This window comes from Lolium perenne, chromosome 2, assembly GCF_019359855.2.
Source record: "Lolium perenne isolate Kyuss_39 chromosome 2, Kyuss_2.0, whole genome shotgun sequence".
Lineage (NCBI taxonomy): Eukaryota > Viridiplantae > Streptophyta > Magnoliopsida > Poales > Poaceae > Lolium > Lolium perenne.
Window position 1 is genome coordinate 187742892 of NC_067245.2, and position 7990 is coordinate 187750881.

Genomic DNA, 7990 nt, shown 5'->3' on the forward strand with positions numbered 1-7990 from the left:
TCGACTCGTCGCCCGCGTGGAGATAGTGTCCATCCCCGAGCTCCAGGTAGTGAACCCGGAACTGGGATTCAGTGACTGGTTGTAAGCCAGTCAGGCCGTAACCGGAGGGCTCATCCGCCTCACATTTTCCATCTGACGGCTCCAATCAATCGATCTCGAAATTTTGCTAGATTTATCTTTTTTGCTCCGCTCAAACTATAAATTATTTTTTATTGAAACTTTTTCATACTTACAACATGATTCGTTGACAACAGGTAGATTTTTAGTTTTGAATTTTTTGATGATTTTGAAAAAAATATCATCAAAAAATTCAAAACTAAAAATCTACCTGTTGCCAACGAATCATGTTATAAGTATGAAAAGGTTTCAATCAAAAATAATTTATATTTTGAGCGGAGCAAAAAAGATAAATCTAGCAAAATTTTGAAATCGATTGATTCGAGCCGTTAGATGAAGAATGTGGGGCGGATGAGAGGGCCAGTTACGGTCCAAGTCCGTGAACCTGACCCGTCCACATATCCCCTTCTTCCTTTCTCCAGGTAAACTTATTGATGTGTTTGATTAAACTGAATGGTCGTTAGGCTACTTGTACACAACGTGTTTGTGGTATTGCCTAAATGCCCAACTCAAGTGCTGAAGTGGGGAAAATTCTTTGGATGCCCAACTCGAGCTGAGAAATGCTTCCACATCTGCATATTTGGATGATTGAACTATCTACGGTTTTGTGAATAGTGCTTTTGAAACAATGTTGTCATGGCTGGTACGTTTCATACTCACAATCTGTTGAGAATACGTTATCTTTTGTTATGTTGTGGCATGCTCCGTTACTACTCTTATTAGATTTTTGTTGATGTACGTTGTAACCTAAGGACAAATGTGCCTTTTGTATGCAGATTGCTTGCATCGTCATCTATATACATGATTTTATCTTATTACCTGGTTTCTTATGTTCAGTAAAGTTACTTGCCGGTTTTTCCTCTTGTTCCTTATACAACCAGATATTTGGTCTCCACTTAGTAAAGTTTGTTTCCATTTTTTTTCTTATGGTGTGGTATTAACCTTTTTATACAACTACAGGGATTAAAGTTCTAGCGATATAGATAGAAATGTTGCTCAAGATGCTCGAAGGAATTCATAACAATCAAGTTTACAAGGATTCAACTCCAACAGATACTGTAAGCTCACATGCCTGTCTAGAGAACTTTACCCTTCAATTTTGGGACTTCGGCGGTCTAAGTTCGTATCCATTTTCCTGATGTCAAGTTTTGTATTAGCTTAGATTTTTCGTAGTTGAATATGTAACAGGTTCTAACTTGTGCCAACGATTATTATTTGCTTGCTGTTGTGGAAACAAACGTTTATTTAGGCCCTTCTAACCCCCAAGACGCATTTTTATTGTGTCTTGTTCTTTCCTATACAGAGTATAATCGAGGTACCCACTCTCTGGTAATTGCAAATGTATGCCTGACAGCTAGGTTATGCTTGGAGGCATGATGTCTCTGTTAATCCCCCATATAATTTATATGATATACTCCCATAGTAGAAATTATGTGCATAACGATTTGTAAGGTAAAAGGGAAATTGGTTCTCACATGTTTTGGTAGTTCGAGGGTTAAACAATGCTTTTCGTTACAACTCTGGTTTTGTGCTAGTATCTCCATTACTATGTTGGTATTCAGCTAATTGTTGATGGTTGTTGTATGCATATTGATATGTCGTACAAGATATATATGATGTTTAGGTAAGATGTCGGGTTTCTCTTCTTTTTCCTTTATGAGCTTTGCGATACTCTGGTTGTAATTGCATCTAGGCTTTGGTTGTTTGAGGTTCTTAGGCTAGTATATTTATGTACTAAGGTTAATCCTTTCCTGTACAAGTACGTTTCTAAATGTTACTCTGAGTCTCTTATTCTAGCAGAGTACCAACCTGGTCACTTTGTGAATACATCTATTGCTGGCATGTCCATCTCCACTGATCCCTGCCAAACTGAGACATCAAATTCGAATTTCAGCAACAACAGAAACATGTTAGTGCTCAGAGTACTAGATGTGCTTCATTATCTAGGTTCAGATTGTTAGGAGAAGAGTCAGAGCCCAAGGAACCATGAGTTTGGCCAAATGTCTGAATTAGTTGATGCACCTTTGTTTAAGAGTAATAGTACAGTGCTTAACATCTGAACTTTGTGGTTCCTAACAAAGCCGGTAGGACTTTCTTTATTTCTGTATGCGTCTTATCTATACCCCAATTTTCAAAATAGAAGTATTTGCCTCTTTCCCAGTTTCAAATTATATATGATAGCCCTGGTGATAATGTATATAAGATTATAAGGTGCCCCCATATTTGAAATTGGAGCTTTGTAATATTTGACTATCAATCTTTCCGACAATATATATGACTGTTGCCAGTAAAGTGGCACTAATGTCTCAAACTTGAAAGTAGCTTATATGTTCGTACTTTTAGTTATGTGTATATATATATGGTGAAACAAACTAATGGTAAACACATTTTTTTAGAGACCATGCCAAACGAACCGTGCTAATTACTGATTGCATTGTTTCCTAATTTGCTTAAAATATGGAAACAAACTTAGGATGATATGTGGGGCTGTGGGGAAGTGGTATTTCCTTGTCATATTCTTGGTTCTGCTTTATCCAAGTATTCTGATGTATTTGTTTATGCTAGTATCAACATTATACCAATATTATGTCCTACTATTTGGGTGGAGATTTTTGGCTCTTGGGCTCGAGTGACCTACTATTTGGACATTTATGAGTTTCAAAAGACACTTTCCCTACATTATATTTCGTGTTGCTATTGTTTACTCCGATTCAGGCACTAGGAATGAATATTACATTCATTCGAGCATAATAGTTCACCATGTTACCTTTCCTGTCCTACTTTTATGTTAGAGTTATCTCAACAGTATATTTCGTTTACTTGTTACCCTTTGTGTTGCTATTTCGCTAATTTATTCTCTTCTGTGATATTAAGGTGTACAGTTGACAACAACCCACGGTGGTGTTGCACATATATTCTTGAGGCATCTGATCCCTTATTTGTGGAAATTGGGAAGTCTTTTATTGAAGAACAAATCAAAGGTAGGATGTCTTACTTAAAACTGAACTCCAATATTATGATGCATGGTATTTTGATCAAGACCTACAGTAAATAGTCTTTGAGCATTATTATCATGAACATTGGCTGCCTAAAATATGGTCTTAGTTTGACCTCACTTCTGAAGAGTCTTTGATATACGATCTCTGAAAAGCATTCGAGTATCCATCTACTGCTTCTCCAGTCTTCATAGTTTGTTGGGCCTATTTTGACGATTTGTATGGTAGGATATCCTGGGATTGGTGTGGTAGCAAAGAATTTTAGTTGATTGCCTTTGCTTTGAAAGAGCATGAAAGGAATGCTTTTTTTCTTCATCTATATGTTCGTGTTGCGTCTCATCTAGATGCTACTCACGCATAATTATTTGAATCTGGTTCATGTTTATTTTGTGGTTGTAGTTCTTAACTATTGAAAAACTTTGTTGGTATTTTGTGGTATGCCTTTGGCATGCTTTTGAATTTTTTTTGTTGAATGATACTTTCTGAGGTATGTTTCTGTTTGCTTCTGGTAACTGTCCTTTTATCTTCAGGTCTGTACTTCTAAAATGATATTGAGTGATCGAGGTTGATTTCGAAGATTATGTCTGTAGGCCCGGATAAAATTAGCAAGTTATGTGATTGTCTGGATATGTTGGATTGAAGATTTTGTAAGTTAGATTGTCTGGATATGTCATTGTGTCGTGCAACGATGAGATCATGTTGAGATTTGCCTTTATAGTGTACTGCTGGATATGTTGGTTGCAGACCATGTTCAGATTTGCCTTTATAGTGTACTATTGCATATGTTGAATTTGCAGGCAACTGCAGCTGTAACATGTTCAGATTTGCCTTTATTTGTGCTGCTGGAACATGTTGCTTGCAGAACATGTTGGTACTTTCCATTGCAGTGTATTATTTGTTGCAGAACAAGTTGTAATATGCTGGAACATATTGCTTGCATAATTGTCATTAGTTGGAAACTGTTTGCTGCAGAAATGTGCCTCTAGGTCCATTTGGAAGCACTAGATTCTGCCTTGAATTCTATTTGCTGGCATTTATAAAAATGCCTTGGTTACAAATTCCTGGCACTTTTTAAAGTGCCTGAAAAGGAAACAGTGGAAGATTAAAAAATAGCCTGCATTTGTATTTACTGGCACTTTAAATATGTGCCAACAAAATTCTATGGCGGCACATCAGAAAATGCCAAAAAAAGATTTAGCGGCACTTTTTTAGATGCCAGTAATAGGAATGCCAGTACTTCTGTAGATGCCGGAATAAGATTTGGCGGCACTTTTTTAGATGCCAGTAATAGAAATGCTGGCACTTTTACAGATGCCAGGAATATTTGTAGAAGCATTTTTGGAAAAGTGCCGGCAAAAAGTTTTCTACGACATTAGTAAATGCAACACTTTTTTTTATGCCTTGAAAAATCTTTGCCGGCTCTTTTGATGCCTTTGCCGGCACTTTTTAATGTCTGTAGTCCAGGTACGTGGTGTAGTGGCTGGAGACAGAAGCAATACAGTTTTAGCGTTCCTAATAAGAGCCGAGCGTTGGAAGATAGGAAACTGGCCTGCTAATTTGATTTTTTAATAGCACTTAAGCGCCTATGCAAACGTCTAGAATTGTACAATGCCCTAAGGGAACCTAATTTGAGAAGGAGCAAAGAGGAAGTACACTATACTCCCTCCGTCCATAAATAAGTGTACCCGCGGGGTTTTCAAGATAAATTATAAGGTGGAATGAAAAGTACATTGGGAACATGCATCTCTTCTTTTTAATTCTTTCACCTCCAACAAGCTAAGTGCATGAAAAAAACAAGAAGAATATGTGCTCAATATTATTGGGTTTGATTTCCGTGCGATAAGAGAGAAGCAATTAAATTACATTGGGAAGATAGGAGTACACTTTTTTCTGGACAAAATTTAGATGTCCACTTATTTCAGGACGAAGGGAGTAGTACACAAGATTCTAGGGCGACTTGCAAGTTTCAAGGTCAACTTGTACCGTGAACCGATAAATTAATTATATCCAAGGCCATTAACTGTTTGAAAAAGCAATCGGGTGTTGGCCACGCTTGCACACATATATATAGACTCAAGCAGGCCAGATCGTAGTTTGCAGTACTAAGCGGCAAAGGAAAATGGCAGCGCGAGTCCGTGTCACGAGAAAAAACATCGTGAAAGCTTCTGTGACGCGGCCCAGCACCATTGTAGCCGTCTCCAACCTCGACCTGCTCCGCCAGGGCTTGCCCATCGTGCTGTTCTGCGCCTACCCCTCGACCGCCGCCGGCGGTTGCGGCTTCCACGAGGTTGCGGCCGCCTTTGAGGCCAAGCTGCCATCCCTGCTCGACCACTTCTTCCCCCTCGCTGGCCGCATCGTGGCAGACCCGCGCTCGGGGCTCCCGGAGTTGCACTGCGACAACCAAGGAGCGGAGCTCGTGGTGGGCGAGGTCGCTGTGGCGCTGGGGAGCCTGGACTACGGTGACCTGGACGCGTCCCTGTTGAGGATAGGCGTCCCCGTTCAATACGGCGCTGACGTCGTGCTGTCGTTGCAGCTGGTGTCATTCGCCTGCGGCGGGTTCGCCGTGGCGTGGGGAAGCCACCACTTAGCAGTGGATGGGTGTGCGCTGTCAATGATCGCCAACGCGTGGGCCGAGCTCGCGTGGTCCGGGACGATCGCCGCCGCACCGAACCTCGACCGCTCGGTGTTCCGCCCTCGCGTACCGCCGACCTACAGCAGTTCGGTGGGGAAGTTGTTCATGCCGCTGGAGCGTGAGCGTCTTGTCAACGCCCTGACGGCTAGTACCTCCAAGATCGGGCGCACCTACTACGTCGAGGAGCAGGACCTCGCCAATGCTTCGCGCCCAGGCGGGTGGCCGCGCAACCCTTCTGGAAGCGGTGTGTGCGTACATGTGGAAGGTGTTCGCCGCCGTGGTGGGCTCATCTGACGAGAAATGCCGCATGGGCTGGTGGGTTGACGGGCGCCGGCGCCGGCATCTCACCACCGCCGCCCCGGCGGCGATGCGCAACTACGTCGGCAACGTCATAACGTTCGCGGTGGCGGAGGCGAGCGTGGAAGGGATCGGGCGGTTGCCGCTCCCGGGAGTCGCGTCGATGGTGCGTGAGTCAATCAAGTCGGCGGTAAACGACGAGCACTTCCAGGAGCTTGTGGACTGGGTGGAGGAGCACAAGGGTGCGGCGAAGTACGTCGAGACGGCGACTGTCGGGGTGGGCAGCCCGGTGCTGAGCGTCTCGTCGCTGGCGTCGTTTCGTCTCGACACTGACTTTGGTTTCGGGCGAGCCACCTTGGTGACGTGGTTGGATGAGATGGAGGTGGAGAAGGAGGAGGAGAAGGAGATGGACTGGGGGAGGTTGAGCTCCGGCTTCGTGAAGATCGTCGCGCGCCCCGGCGGCTCCTGCTGGTTCTTCGGCATGTCCATTTGGCCGAGCCTTGCCGCCGCCTTCGACTCCGACGAGCAGCACATCTTCAAGCCTCTAACCGCGGAGTACCTCGGCCTCGTGGCGGGAGCAAAAAATAGTAGAGCCAGCCGGCTCTGATCGCATCTCATTTTTCCCGGGATCTCGCCTCTATTTGCGTTCCGCAGTTATGAGAATTTATTTCCCAGAGGCAACAATAAGTACTACCTCTATTTTAATAAATAAAACTTCTTTGTTTTTCGTGCTTTTTAACTAAAAATTACTCTATAAAGATGTTGATATATAAAATTAGCCCTATTAGAATGTGTTTTCTAATATAAGTTCAATATATAAAGACTTGGAGTACTAATTATAACCGTGCCAACGGACGTTGTTGTGTAGAGTGTCAAAATCTATTTTCTAAAATTCGTTGGATTCTGATTGTTCTCCTTATCCCTATTCATTCTCCTCTTACCTTTGCGTGTTTTGAGTCTTTTCTCTCATTTGAGTTCTCCAAGTCTTAGGTTTCCGCATGGGTTGGATGATCTCTGCCTTCAACCTAATAGGTTTGATCTTCGGAGGATCCCGACAGAAACGCATCATCAACAGCGGAACAACAATTCCTTGTTGGTGGTGTCGACGGATCTGCGTGGAGCAACAATCCTTGTTAGTGGTGTCGAGGAGATGGACACGTCGCCAGAAGATCCGGTAGTTCACCTCTCTTCCCCCGTACCTGGACGTGGGATCTGGGGGCGCGATTCCTTGTTAGCGGTGTCGTTTGTAACGGCCCCGGGTAGTACCCTATATAGATTTGTTTGTTCTTTTCCTTTTGAGCACCATCATATCATAATGCATCATATAATCCATGTTTCACAAAATAAAAATTATTTTATAAACCCTAAACTATTTTCTTTTCCCTCTCTTAAGGGTTATTTATTAAACCCCTTGTCTTTTCTTTAATAAAACCCAAAACCAAAACTTTGAAACCAATAAAATTAGTTTTCATCTATTTTGCTTCTCTCCCTCCACACTTGCCTTCACTAAAAAAATTAAAACTTGTGTGAACAATTTTAAAACCATTTTTCAAATCAGTTTTGAAGAGAAAGGAGAAAGATTTTTTAAAAGAAAAACACAAAAAAAAAACCCAAAACCCTAACCCCTACCCCCTGGTGCTCTCTCCCTCCCTCTAGCCCATCTCTCCTCTCCCCCTGGCGGCCCAACTTCTTTTTCCCCTCCTCCTGGCCCAGCCCGAGTGGCTCGTACCGCTTCGGCCTTCTCCCTCACCTTTTTCTTCCTCGACAACAACAGTAGAGGGAGAGCACGATCATCTCGTGCTCGCTTCCGTCACCACCCCACGCGGCCACGCCGCGGCCACCACCTTCTCCCTCCCCTCTTCCTTTTAAGCCTCTCCGCCAAACCCTAGCATCTCCCCTCTTCTCCCCTCGTGCCGCCGCCCCTTTCCCTCCCCTTTCATCCTCTCTA

The 7990-nt window shown here is 43.2% G+C and overlaps 2 long non-coding RNA genes and 1 pseudogene across 2 annotated transcripts; all 3 read left to right on the top strand.

The window, feature by feature from the left end:
• On the top strand, positions 1-2209 carry LOC127334164 (uncharacterized). Its single transcript, XR_007871963.1, has 3 exons — positions 1-46; positions 582-760; positions 1078-2209. It is a non-coding gene; the product is annotated as an uncharacterized lncRNA (long non-coding RNA).
• A 592-nt stretch (positions 2210-2801) lies between these two features.
• Positions 2802-4171, top strand: LOC127334165 (uncharacterized). The gene is made up of 2 exons (XR_007871964.2): positions 2802-3098; positions 3644-4171. It is a non-coding gene; the product is annotated as an uncharacterized lncRNA (long non-coding RNA).
• A 1055-nt stretch (positions 4172-5226) lies between these two features.
• Positions 5227-6733, top strand: LOC127330311 (coniferyl alcohol acyltransferase-like; annotated as a pseudogene).
• The last annotated feature ends 1257 nt before the right edge of the window (positions 6734-7990 follow it).